The following is a 14,887-nucleotide window of genomic DNA, read 5'->3' on the forward strand; positions in this document are numbered from 1 at the left end:
GCTCACTCCCACATGGAGAGATATTGACATTCATGCAGTTGCACAGTTACATACTTAACTGAGAAACTCACGCACGCATGTATGTGACAAAAAAACTTGGCAAGCATGCATCCTCGTGAGACGTTCCTCATCTTAATGTTTTCTGTTGCTAGTTTCACAATGCGAGGATGCTTAAATGATGAAGCGCTGAAGAATGCAAATGGTACGTGCTTGCATTCGCTTCACCTTTGTTTGACCCTTTAAACTGACAAGCAATGTGCCTGTGAGGTGCAGGGGTGCCAGAAGCAGGTCAAGGGGTCAAATACAGTAAGAGGAGGATTTGTGTCAACTTAAGAGAGCCTGTTTCAGGATGTAAAAGTATGTTAAAGTATGTTAGGATGTTAAAGGATGTTAAAGTAACGAGTTCTGTTTCTTGAGGGATGTGCAGCCTCTATATGTATTTGTTTTAATAGAGAAACATTTGTAATGTTTGACACTCTTTGTGTTAATGTCTTTGTCATTTTAAATTTATCAGTGTTCCAAGAAATAAAGGAAAGACAAGTACAAAAGGTCCTGGGCCACATTTTAATTTGAAACCGAGATCTTGCCGGTGGCACGTGGATAGATTATTTGTTGAGTTGAGTGGAAACAAAAATGACGATGTTGGCAAGAAGAAGAGTTCAGGAAAGAAGTCAAACTGAAGGAGTCCGAGAGAGGTGTGCGGAGTAGGTTAATGTTTCCTGGCATGTCCTCAAAATGTCTTTAAGACAGCGCCTGTGTCTGCCCCCTGTTGAAGCCCGTGGGTGCCAAGGGAAGGGTGTTAATGGACCTATGTAGGAACAGAGCGTAGGCTTGGTGAAGAGGGGGAGGCATAAGCAGAGAGGTGCAGTTAAGTGATTCTGAGGTCACATCTAATTAAAATGAGGGCTTTTCCTCAGAGGCACGAAACCGTCATTGATGAGAGAGAGAGAAATAAAAAGGGAGGGAAAGAAAGATTTGGAGAATTCAGAACAAGTTAGAGACCCAGTCCCTAGGCGTTTTTTCATTTTTGTATTTATCTTTGTAGTCCATGCCTGCTTGCATATCTGTTGCCTAATGTCCCAAAAAATGCATAGTGCTGGAGATCAGAAAAAGAACATGGATGGAGAAGAAACTAGTTGGTACATTCAGTAGTTACCACCATAGATGATTTTGATGATTATTCACATTGATTACCATATTTTCTGGAGTATAAGTTTTTGCCAGTTTGAGAGGCCCTGCGATAGTCCGGTGCGACTTATATACGGGAAAAAAAAATCACAGTTCATGACCACAACTTTTTCTTTATACTTGAAATGAGAAACAGACCATTAAACTGCCTTTTCGTTTTAGAAAACAAGAGAGGTGGAAACTTCAGACAGGGCTTGATTATGGTGCGTTTACACATAGGCAAGACACGTTACGAATGTCATATTTGCGTCATTCTTGGCACATTCCTGACATTCTTAACGTGACTTAACACATCTGAATAGGTTTCTTAATAGTGCATGTTGGTGCGTGATATTGTGATTTTCATGGAGCATGTTTTTGGCTGTCAAAAAAATCGTCCACAAATGTCGCGCACCACCCTCATTTCGCCTCGTGTGGTGGAGGTCACAACTGAGCGTGTTGATGCATCTTGATGAGTGGTGCTCCTTAATAGTGCATGACAGCGTTCTTCTCTAACGTGCACACAAGTAAACCCTGCTGCACCGCATTCAGTTTCATTGCTGCAGTATGCTGAAGGAGGACAGTGATGCCAAGTCGGCTAAAAGTCTCGTTCCAATGCTCTTCAACGTGCTCCTGCAGGTGTTCCACCTGCTGCTGTGCCTGATGTTTGAGAAAACGCGCAAGACAAGAGCTGCGTGAAGCCACAAATCTGGCTCTCAGTCTCCTCCTCCTCCTACCCTCTCCCTACCTCCTCTCCAACTAAGCATGCATTCACAGTTCTTCTGCTGTGGAGTTTGAGGAGCAAACTGGAGCAGTCTGAATTGTTCAGCAACTGAAGGTTGGATGAATATGGGGGTGTGTGTGGACACCATTCGCCTCATTCACAACATGCCAGAACTTAATGATGCGCAGTTACACGTGATAGCATGCAACAACGCAGAAACTTATTCTTGACCGTGCATAATGGTTCCTGATCATTCTCCAGCAACACGTGCCATTAATCGTAATGCGTGGTAACAGGTAACAGTTTGCAGCAGTTCCTGAGGACACCTGACCCCTCTGCCTCAAATCATCACATTCGTGATCAGCGGCCAAGAATGTATACTTCGTGACATTCGTGACTTGTCGTCGTTATGTGTAAACAAGCTTTACTATCAGCGCACGTTTAAAACAGAGTCTGGTCACACTTAAAGCGTTCTTTAAACAAGCGATCATGCTGGCATTACTATTTTGAGCTTTTCCTCATCTTGGCCTCCATATAAATATAATTAGCAGTCATGTTCACATCAAGCAATAAATATGAATAAATGTCTTTATCAAACAGCAAAGAGTGCTGCCTAATGACACAAAGGACTGTGCCAGTAAAACGCAGGAACAGACGGTCATGTCTGTGTGTGCGCGCGCAAATGAACAGGCGTTCATGTCTGTGGGTCTGTGCGCAAATGAACAGACGTTCATGACTGTGTGCATGTGCAAATGAACAGACATCCATGATTGTTCGCAAACATGACTTATACTCTGGTACAATTTATATGCTTTTTTTCCCCTCTTTCTTAAAGAGGCATTTTTGAACCAATGCGACTTATACTCTAGTGTGACTTATATTCCGGAAAAAAATCTATTGATAGGCCGCAAGAAACCCATAGGTTTTGATAGCTCTTTTGTCAGTCTGAAATCTGCCTTTGGAATCACAGTCTGATGGCAGTAGACCTTTACAGTAATACTCACTGTAAATAATTTATACTTCCTCCCTTGGTACAGACCAGCCTCTGTCACATTTTGGAATGAGGTTTTCTTATGCTTTGTGCAAGTGTATGAGAAGAGCTAAAGTCTGGTGAAGGGCCGCCAGTGGCACATGATGGGACCCCCTCTGCTGAACAACATTCACCATATTCATCTGATTTGCATCTATTATTTAACAGGACTTTTTTGTTTTGTGTTTTTTTACAAATGTTCATGTGTGCATTAAAGGGTCACCTTATATTAACAATTCCACACACAGGCTTCTTTAGACTCACCCTGGATGCAGATTTTCTACACTGCGCTGCACACCCATAAGTCTTTCAGCAATTGGCAAAGAGTGACAGGGACAAGCCTGTGAATCTGGAAGCTCTCAGCTCTGACCTGGCATGGAAGTGGCAGGTGTGTCATTCAACCCAGACCCTTAGAAGAAGCAGGAAAGTTTTTCAGCAACTGCATCTGCAACTGAGCTGTTGGGAAGGTGTCGTAGCACGGACCCACAACAGGGGGCGCAAAGGAACGGACAATGAGTAAGCCAAAAGGTAACAATTTAATGTTATGACAATACACAACTAAATACACAAAATCTGCAAAGTCAATTAACACCAGGTGACGTGTGGGCAGGCTCGAAGATAGGAGCCCCGATGAGGAGAGGCCGCGTCCCACACGGCTTCCACCACCAACGGCCTGAAGAACACCGGAGCCGCCAAGTCCCGAATCCCCAGGTGACCTCTGTCTTCGACTGTCGACCCTGGTACTGCTGGCAAAAAGCAGAAACAAGATGAATGAGTGTAAGTCTTTACACTCAGTGGTTCTCGGTCTGTACACCGTTAGGAGGGGGAACCTCCACCTCCGAATCACACACTCGTGCAACGCCTGTGTAACCACTTATCTGTCCAGAGAGTAAGGCGCAGTCGTCGTCGTTAATCTCCGCCACTCCAGATAAGGCTCCGTCCACAGGAATAGGGCTGCAAATAACACAATGTGTCAGTCAGCAGAGAATTACCTCACGGTAGTCGATTTCTCGGCGGGGAGGTGGAGTTGCAGTCCGGCTTAAGTAGTGGCGTAGATGAGTGACAGCTGGTGTGATGCTGTCACTTCCTCTGGATCTGGCGCCCTCTCGTGCTTGGAGCCCGCACTCCAAGCAGGGCGCCCTCTGGTGGTAGTGGGCCAGCAGTACTCCTCTTCAGCGGCCCACACAACATGAGCAGCCCTAATTAGGACCTGCTCTGCTCACCTGAACAGCAAAAGGCTAGATAATGTGCCCTAAACATAGTCTTCTTCACTTTAACGTCTGGATTACAGACAGGTTAAAGTGAAGAAGATCAGAAGACTATGTCATTGCTTTGCGATAGATAAAAACCCAAATGATGACATTTGGTACATGGAATGTATGAACCTTGATGGCAACAAGTCAGACGGCTGCAAAGGTGAACATTCTCACCTCTGTGACTTTGGCCTGGGTGATGGACGAGTCCGCCTCGAGTCCCAGTCTCGCTTCCTCTTCGGAAGACGTGACGATGGGATTGAGGAGATCCTGGAGCTGGGAAGCAATTAGCAATGCTACCCCAGCTCACCGCCTCTCCCCATGAGCAACGCCAGAAAAGTGGAGCATCCAGCCCCTCTCCAAGAGTTGGGTACCAGAGCCCAAGCTGTGCATGGAGGTGAGCCGACTATCTTTAGTCGGTACCTCTCAACCTCCGCACAAGCTCAGGCTCCTTCCCCCCCAGCGAGGTGACGTTCCATGTCCCAACAGCCAGAAGCTGTGAGTGCGGACCGGGCCGCAGTGCCACCTGCCCTCGACTGCCACCCAGTCCTCTCTGCACCCAACCCCCCCCCCTCTGCAGATGGTGAACCCACAGGAGGGCGGGCCCACATCACTCTTTTGGAGTGAGCCCGGCCGGGCCCCGTGGGCTAAGGCCCGACCACTAGGCACTCGCACGCGAGCCCCAACCCCAGGCCTGGCTCCAGGGTGGGGCCCGGCTCCGCCATACCGGGCGACGTCTTGGTCCTTGATTTCGTGTCAGTCATGGGAGCTTTTGAACTGCCCTTAGTCTGGCCCGTCACCTCAGACCTGTTTGCCATGGGAGACCCTACCAGGGACACGAAGCCCCGACAACATAGCTCCTAGGATCATCCGGGAAGGCAAACTCCCCCACCACGATAAGGTGGCAGAGGCAGCACGAACTGCCACTGTGATAAGGTGGCACAGTGGCAGCACTATCTGCCACTGTGATAAGGTGGCAGATAGTGCCAGAAACCCTATTTCTGGCAAAAAAAAAAAAAAAATCATAACCCTCAAACATGACAGAATCAATATACTCATCTTTCAACCATGTATTGGTAACTGCAGTAACTGAAAAATATTTATTAGCAGTTTTTAAACAGTCCTGAATTTTGGAAAAATTCATAGAAAGGCTTGTACTACTAAAATGTATCATAGAGAATGCCCCATTTGTGAAGGAATATTGCTTAAATTGTTCCTCAGTAAAATAATTACAATGATAATTTCTGTTTTTAAGAAAGAAACAATCTGGATCAATATTATTTCAGTGTTATGAAATCTATGTTCGGTGTTATCAAATTTTTTAAATTGAGCTCCTGTACAGGAGTAAATTGTGAAAACTCAGTTGCCATCATAAAATAAATGTAATCCACAATCCAAGAAATGCAGTTTAGTAAGATTTGTCCATGAACAAAGGATGAAACATCCTTACTCAAAGCGTTCTGACACATATTCCTGATGCACAGTCTTCTGGCATTTTCAGGTGCATCTTTTGGTTTGATAAAAACCTTTCAGTTTTTGACCCAGACTGAATGAATTTTACCGTTTTCTAAGCAGACTTGTTTTCCTACCAGTGTCCGCATTACTCTTGGTAAGACGTTCATTTATATAAACATTTGTGCCTTTCAGCTTCCTTTCCTGTTTAAGTAATTCAGTTTTGTGCTTTCTGTTTGCAAAGTGGATGATGATAACTGGAGTGGATGTCTTATCCCAAGACGGCAGAGTGTGACATGCTTCGATATTTTCGGTATTAATGTCAGTATGTTTACTGTGGAGGAATGCAGTCACCTGTTCCTCCGTAGTTTCCTCATGTCCACCGTCCTCAGCACTAACTTCGTACCAGCTGTGAAAAGTTCCTTGGTTTGATTTTTAGTCCGGAGATGATGACATCGTTCATTTTGTGAGTACTGCTCCAAGTCAGACACCCGATTTTCCGTTTTCTGTTCTTGTTCAGAATTCTGTCTTTTTAAACTGTTTGATTTCTCCCAGCATTATGTAATGATGTGGTTTATTTTAATCAAAGAAGCCATTTTCATAGACATCATGTTCATCGGACTCCTTTAATTTCTCCATGTCTTTTTGAAGGTTTTTTAAGGCAATGGTTGCTTTCAGGTGCCGTAGGTCTTGATTAAAACAAATCACACTGCAGGTTCCCAAACACTGAAAGCCAGCTTACAGAGGCTAAGCTAGCTTTGCTGTGACGTCCCAGCTTCCCCGCAGGGATGGACAAAGTTGCAGCCAATGCTGGTCATGGACTCCGACGCTCCGCTCCTGGTTGGCGGCCCTCCGATGAGCCGCGGGCCTGGTTGGCAGCCTCCGACGAGCCGCGGACCTGGTTGGCTGGCCTGGATGGCGGACACTGACGCGGGCGCGGACCAGGTTGGCGGACTCAGAACGTGGCCGTGGGCCTGGTTGGCGGACTCCGAACTTGGCCACGGGCTGTAACAATCCGGTTCCAGAACTACTTTTGATTCAAATGGTAAGGCCGTCGATACAAACGCCGAGCGTCTGCTCTGCTGCTCGCTCCACTCCATTATAAAATAGGTAGCTGACATTTTTCAGGGGTGGTCATAAATTTTGCAAAGTTTCTGTAATAATTTTAACTGAAAGTGCATGAAATTAAAATGAGAAAGTTTTGTGAATAATTGTATTTATTATTTGGCACATTTAGTTGATGTCAGGTTTTACAACTGACAACGTCCATTGTTCACTGGTGTTATGTAATATCCTAATTTCTCCAAAAAACATTACTTCTAAGGTGTTCATCCTTAGCCCAAAATACACAAGCATACCAAGCGGCAAATGTCAGCTCTTCCCAGTTTCTCCATGATGGAATTTACACACACGTACACAGAGACCACTTGGCTTTTAATATATAGATGATTTACCGCCCTCTGCTGGAATGGTGTGTGAGTCCAGAATTTCATTATCAGCATCCATTGTTTACTGTTGTTACATAATATCCCTAATTTCTCCAAAAATAATAGTCACATTAACTTTCTGTTTTTGCGGCGTTCATCCTTGATCCAAAAAAACATGTTTACCAAACAGCACACGTTAGCTCTCCCCAGTTTCTCTGTGATCGAACGCATGCACACGCATGCATACACGCACACAGAGGCCACTTGGCTTTCAGTATACAGTGGCTTGCAAAAGTATTCTGCCCCATGGTATTTCACACATTTTAATTTGTTTATGCCATTTCAAATACAAAAAGTAAATATAAAAATTTTTAAAATTATGTTCCTTAAACTCAAACTGAAAACAAATCTCTACAACTTGATATAATAAATATAAAAGCCAAGATGATGGGTTGCATAAGTAATGGGCCCCTTTGGTATAATACCTGTAAATAATCAGCTTTATTGCCAGTTTTCTTCAGACAAGTCAGGAGATGGATACATGAACATTTCCAAGTCACTGAATATGTCTTGGAATTTACTTACATAAATTATGAAGAAATACAAACAGTATGGCACTCTATGGTAAATCTGCATGGAGTAGACAGTTCTCAAAAATTGAGTGACTGTGCAAGAAAGAGATAAGTGAGGAAAGGCCACCAAGATGCTCAGACAACCCAGAAGAAGTTATAGACTTCTCTGGCTGTGATTGAAGGAATTATGCACAGTGCAAGTTTTGATGATGTGGTATAGAGGAGGATTTTCTTTAAAAAAAAAAAAAAAGACCTGAAAGTTGAGCAATTTGCCAGAAGGTACATCTGAGAAGCAAGCCTAGATGTGATGTTTTAGTGAAAGAAATGAAAACGATAACACTGCATGTTGGAGGAGTAAAGGTGAGGCTTTCAAACCTAAGAACACTGTACCACCTGTCAAGCATGGTGGTGGTATCATCAAGTTCTGGGCTGTTTTTGCTGTCAGTGGTGCTGGTGCATTGCGCAACGTGGATAAATAATAAAGAAGGACTACCTCCAAATTCTTCAACATTACATCAAGTCAACAGCTAGATGGTTGAAACTTGGCCACAGTGGAGAGCTGGAACAGGACAGTGATCCAAAAACATACATCAAACCTGGTTGCCATTTGGATAAGCAGGCTAACATTAATCTTCTGAAGTGGCCTTCCCAAAGCTCTGACCTCAACCCTATCGAAAATTTGTGGACTACACTTAAAAGCCAGGTCCATGGCAGGAAACCAACCAATTAAAACCAACTGTACCAGTTCTGCCAAGAAAGGTCAAATATCCAGCCAGAATTATGCCAGAAGCTTATTGATGTGTTTCAGTGGTTCAGTGGTCCATGTGTTTGACATGATGGTCATGAAACATCAGATTGCCATCACGTTTGTGTTTCTTGATTATTTCATTTGTTCATTTGCCATTATTAAACATATGATCGCCATCATCACATCTACCATAGTCAATATGTAAGCGTAGAATAGCACTTAGCATTGCTAAGTGTTAGCTTTCCCATTGAAATTGTGTTAAGAGACATCCGCTGTTATCACCTTACACTGCTTCATGGTCACACTGTTCCAAGATAAACCTGCACCACTTGGTCATAGACTACCAAAAGTCCATTGTAGATGAAAGCATCTTCAGGTAGTTTTAAAACGTATTCACAGAATCACTGGAATAAAATGCTAAAGGCCACTCATTCCTAATTTTAGGTGCTACAGCCTCAAACAGTTTCTTCAGTGGTTTTGAGATTAGTACAAAGAAGCTTCATTAAGAATGTGGAGTTTTAGTTGGTTAAAGATTGACGGGGGAGTGTGACAGTATATCTAAACATTGAAAGTCTTCTTATGTAGTAGTATGCCAAGACATTCATCCAACCAGTCCTACTTCAGTTCAGTTTCAATTTATTAAACTTACAGAGCTCCAAATCACAACGTCGTCATCTCAAGGCACTTCACATAAAACAACTCACAATAAAACCAAAACAAATTAAATGAAAAAAATCAAAGAGCATGATGAAAAGGTTAAAAACATGATAAAAAGGTAAAAATAAATAAAAGAATAAAAAGCAATATATTAATCATATAAAATAGCAAATAAATGAGCCTTCAGACGTGACTTAAAAGTCTCCACAGAGTCTGACTGCCTCACTAAAACAGGGAGATCATTCCACAGGACTGGGGCACGATAGGAAAAAGCTTTATGTCCCACAGACTTTTTATTCACCCTAGGGACACAGAGCAATCCTGCATCCTGTGAGCGCAGCCCGGGCTGCCAAGTAGGGTGGTGCCAGTCCGTGAACAACTTTATAGGCCAGTAGCAGGACCTTAAAATCTGATCTCGCAGAGACAGGCAGCCAGTGAAGAGACGCCAAAATGGGAATAATGTGGTCAAACCTTATGCTTTGTGTCAAGAGTCTGGCAGCAGTGTTTTGAACCAATTGAAGACCCCTAATTCTGAACAGCGGCAACCCAGAAAATAAAACATTGCAATAATCTAATCTAGAGGAAACAAATGGATGTATCAGGGTCTCAGCATCAGCCATAGACAGGATGGGACAAATCTTCTCTATATTTCACAGATGGAAGAAAGCAGCCCTTGTGATGTCTTATTACCCCAAGGTTCCTCACTTTGTGTGTTTGTGTGTTATCATGTATAGCACACAAACCTAAACTAAGTCCTAGCTGGTCAAACTGATGCCGATGTCTCGCTGGACCAAGAACCATCATTTCAGTCTTATCATAGTTCAAAAGCTGGAAATTACTACTTGCCTTAATAATTATGTTTTGGGCAATTTTGGTGCTATAGCCTTGTTAAAGGTTACACCTACCCCCTAATATTTGGCCATGTGCACACACAATAGTCTCAAATACGCTAACACTGGGCTTCTCCTGTCTCTGTGTTATAGCCAGACAAAATGAAAGAATTTTAAAAAGTGCAGAGGTGCTAAATCTTGAATTGCCTTTAATGGCCGATTGAGGCTAACTCCAAAAGATTATTACTCCCCATAGAAGCTCATGTCAAATTGTCAAATTTTCGACACTCATTTTTCAGCAGGACAATGCAAAACCACATTCTGCACACATTATAAAGGCATGGCTGCAGAAGAACAGGGTGCAGATATTTGACTCGTCTGCCTGCAATTCTGACCCATCCCCAACAGAGAATATGTGGAGAATTTTGAAATGAAAAATCAAATGATGTAGCATTACACACCTCCAAGATTTGCTTGCAGGAGGAATGGGACAAAATAACACTTGAAGAGAAGGAATAACAGCTTTATAAAACTGTAAATGTGTGGCAGGCTTTAATTGCAGGAATGGATCTTAACAATTGAATAAAGCTGACCACACAAAATATGCATATATTGTGTTCATACTACCTGCAATGAAGAAAAATCAAAGTAATATCAGAATCACTTTTTTCCCTTTAATTTCCATTTACCTACCATCTCAACTTTTTACTGTTTTGGAGTTGTACTAAAGGACCATCTAAGATGTCTGTGTTCCCAGTATTTCTGTTGAGTGAAGTTTTATTATTATTTAATTTCTATATTAGCCTGTTAGCAGTATTAGCAGGTATCGAACATTTGGTGATGTTATCTCTACTGTTACTCCACAGTGGCTGAGGCAATAATCTGGCTATGGATTTTACAACGTGCACCCAAGCCAGTAGTTATGAAAATCATAGGCTAGTCTCCAAAAATATGTGTAAATAAAGCACAGAAGCAAGATACTAAGCCTGCTAGTTTTGGCTTGTTTGTAGATGTCTGAGATGGGGGTGTGTTTGGGCTTCATTCGTCCTATCCAGGTCTCACCTCTTTTGTCCACATTCTACTTCTTTACCCATTCACAGGATGGTCAGGAGTTAGGCGGAGTCCTATACCCAATGTCACGCCATTTCATGATGGCATCACAAAAAATAAATTAATCTATTAGTTAGTTATACCATCACAAAAAGTGCCACATTTTGTGACAAGAGCACAAATTCATTTGATGACGGTATCACGAAATCTGGGGTGACGCCAGTGGGGGGGGGGGGGGGGGGGGGGTCTGTGGTAGTGATGGTTAGGTTTAGGGCAGTGGTCTCCAAACTATTCCAGAAAGGGTCGAGAGGGTGCAGGTTTTCTTTGCAGCCACTGACTTCAGCAAGTGATTTCACTGATTAACATCACTTGGAGCAGGTGGGATGAGTTCATCAGTGAAATCACCTGCTGAAGTCATTGGCTGCAAAGAAAACCTGCACCCTCTCGGCCCTTTCTGGAATAGTTTGGACACCACTGGTTTAGGTGAATGGGGTAGGGTTAGAAAAAAAATGCACGTCATGTCATTTCGTGATGGGAGCATGAAAAAAAAGCATGAGCCTGGGCTGGTGGAGTCAGGCGCCGCCATTATGGCGACGTTTGGAAATGCCCCATTTGACCTTAAAACCCGTGTCCCGACAAGATGATCTACCCGTCGAGAGGATCTCCACCGTGCAACTGCGCATGCGCACACATGCACAGTTTTCTCTCTCCTGGGCTTTAACACCTCCCCCCATCAAGTTTATCTACCTCTACCATGCAACTGCGCATGCGCATGTCCCCATCGCGATGAACTCCCCGTCATCTAACGACAATATCTGCTTTAAAGACAGTGTGTGTGTGTACACACAAGTCTTTACTTTTTTTAAATTGAAAAGACACATGACTGTATTTTTATGTACAGACAAAACTTGTGTGGGTTTTCTACTTTTCTTCGGTAGCTGAGCTCAACTCGTTGGGTTAGGTGCGCGTGCACAGTTGGGTGGTGGAGCGCATCTCGATGGGACACGGCCACTGAAGAAAACCTGTGTAAGTTTTGTCTTTACATAAAAATACAGTAATAAGTGTCTTTTCAATTTAAAAAAGTAAAGACTTGCATGTACACTGCTGTCTTTACAGCAGAATATTGTTAGATGCACACGTAACTATCGATTTGCGCTGTGGGAATATCAGTTCGATGGGGCAGTTCATCTCGACAGAACACCGGCGCTTCGGAACAGAATATCTACGGGTGACATGTATACAGTCTATGGCTGTGACCTGTCACCTAAGGCCCAGTGAGTTTCAAGGAGTTCCGGTGTACGTACGATGGCGGAATCTGAACCGTTTGAGAAATCACAGATCTTCATTGCAGAACTGAAACAACACTTTCTTGCTGTAACTTTTTCTGTGGGTCGTGTCTTTAAATTTGACAGTCTGTGGCACGTGTGTGTGGAGATGACCTCATTCTGCTGATGCTGCTGCTGTACTGAATAGTTCTGTGTGGATGCTTCATTTCGGTGGCTTTGAGACGTTTTGGGTCTCTGCCAGAGCGCTTTATCTCTGTATTTAAGTAAATAGAGGGGAATCATTACTGGGTTTGAGTGAAATTGAGTTTAAGTCACTCACACAGAAGCTTTTGGACATACTGTACCATCGGTGTAGCCAAAGTCTTTCCCTGACTTTAATTGCTGCTCGTGACTGACCTCAGATATCCTGTAAGTGCTGGTAGTCCTGACCAGTGGAGGATTCATATTTTAAAAGTAGGACAGAAATGAAAAGGAAGAAGCAAGAGTGGGGGGGGGGGCACGAAGGCATGAAAACTGCATTAGGCAGTGGCAGCCAACACACAGAGAAAGATGTGAATGATTCAAGAGGCAAATACATTAATAATGCAGTATTCCTCTCTCCATCCCAGTATCCCTCTCCCTCTCTCTGCCTGCACTTCCCTTACGCTCTTCCTCCACCTTTTTTTGTTTTTTAGTATGTTTGTCCTTCATTCTTTTCTTTTCTTTTTCCTAACCTGTATTTTATCTCTTTCTTGTCCAATCACTGACCTAACCAGTAGGGGAGCTCTCCCCATCAAACATCTGACCCTTTCCTCACCTACTGTGTGTTGATTTGACAGCATGCACAACTGAGACAATTTTTCCTAAAACTGTTGTTTAATGAGCTAAAGTAATTTCAGCAGCCTGGTGAATGGATTTCCCCCCCCCCCCCCCTGTGGCACTTGTGTAGATGTTTGTCAAATATGTGTCCACTGGTCTGTATCTCCTGCGTCACCCTGATCAGTGCTCTAAAAGTCAGCACCCTCACCTCAATCACCTCAGCCATGGACAGGAATGACCTGGCCGCAGGAAATAATGACCTTGATTTAATTGCAACACTGGTAATCCGTCAGGAGGTTTTTAATTACCTGCCCATGTTTCTCTCTCTCTCTCTCTCCCTCTCTCTCTCTCTCCTGCAGAACAGAGCTCTAGTGGGCAGCATAACCAGGTTATGTGACAATGCCATAGCCCTAGAATCTTTCAAGGGCTCTGAGAGAGATACCAACCCACTCTACAAAGATTACCATGGTAAGAGCACACACTCTCGTACGTTTCCGTCGCTTTTGCAGCAAACACACACTTGCATAGGCAGTGCATTAAGGCCAGGGCTGGGCTGTGGGTGGAGGCAGGGCAGCCCCTTGCAGGCCAGGCTGTCAGCGTGCGTTAGCGTGCTGCTGCTCAATCAGACGTGCGCCTCAGTAGACAAGCCAGGGGGGATTCAGCTGCCACACCGTACCCCTTCTCCTCCCCCCCTCCCAAAAAGCAGAGCCTCTCTCTCTCTCTTTCTCTTTCTCTTTCTCTCTCTCTCCTCTTGCCTTGCCCCCTCTCCTTCCCCAGTCCCGTACCCCTGAGGCTCTGGAGCAGAGCAGACCAACACGAGGGGGAATCGATATTCTCACCATCACTCTCTCTTCCTCTCCACCTCTATCACTTGATCTCTCGCTCAATGTCTCCATGGCCAGCATTCCCTGCTAATAAATGGCGGGCTAGGCTTTCAGTAAGGAAGAGGATGGCACTGCAGAGGCAGGGAGGGCACTGCAGTTTGCCTCTGCTCTCCCCACTTCTCATCGTCACTTTTCTTTTCAGGCTTTGCCATTTTTTTCACTGTTGCTTCCCTATTTTCTATCACACTCTCCGCACATAAAGGTCAGTTTAAGTAAAGGGAGTATTTTTAGTGGCGCCTCTCGAACTCTCCCAGTCACTCTTGTGCTTTTCGCTCTCTTTTTGCCCCCCACCCCGCCTGTCCTCGGGTTAGACAGCCCTACTTACGACAAATGAAGGCATGAGTGGCGAAAACACTCGCTGTGAGATTGTGAAGTTGTCCGACATTGTTTTATTTAAATGACCCATTTTGTTGTGATCGCATTCCTTTGCATATGCATTCCTAAAGGCTGGTGACAATTTATTTTTCAGACCGAGTGCGATTAATATTGTATCTGACCGACTCTTCAGAATGTCGTTGGCTACTGTTAAACCAGTCACAGGGGTTGTGGTTGGGTTATGAAATACGTTTGTGTGTGTGTGTCTGTTTGGATGTGTGTTCAGGAGCGCAAACACATCTGGTACAAGCGTGACAGTGCGCGTGCACGTGTGTTTGCGGCAGCAGTTCAGGGCGGCTCAAAGCATGCTGGGAAGCCTGTCACTGCAAATCAGGCACAGGAAAATCACCCAAGTGCACAGAGGAGAAAACCCACCATCCCCCTCTTTCTCTGTCTGTCTCCCTTTCTCCATTAGTCCCTCCAACTCTTCTTTCTTTCTCATTTTAATTTTTATCAAGATACTTCTGCTTTACTTTTCTTAAATGTATCTCGATGGTTAAAAGTGGGGAAACAACATTAAAGTGGAGCTTCCTGTTGTCTTTTTGGGGGAAATCGGTAGCTTATAGGTTTTTTTGCTGTCTCTTATCACTCTAATTGGTCTTAATAGATGGAAAATGTCCTGCACAATGCAACC

The 14,887-nt window shown here is 44.0% G+C and overlaps 1 protein-coding gene across 1 annotated transcript in view; it reads left to right on the plus strand.

Annotated features, from left to right (window-relative positions):
• elp4 (elongator acetyltransferase complex subunit 4) overlaps positions 1 to 14,887 on the plus strand; it is a 234,993-nt gene that overhangs the window by 110,773 nt on the left and 109,333 nt on the right. The window lies entirely within an intron of this gene.

The sequence above is a fragment of the Thalassophryne amazonica genome, chromosome 2 (genome assembly GCF_902500255.1).
Source record: "Thalassophryne amazonica chromosome 2, fThaAma1.1, whole genome shotgun sequence".
NCBI classification, from domain to species: Eukaryota; Metazoa; Chordata; class Actinopteri; order Batrachoidiformes; family Batrachoididae; genus Thalassophryne; species Thalassophryne amazonica.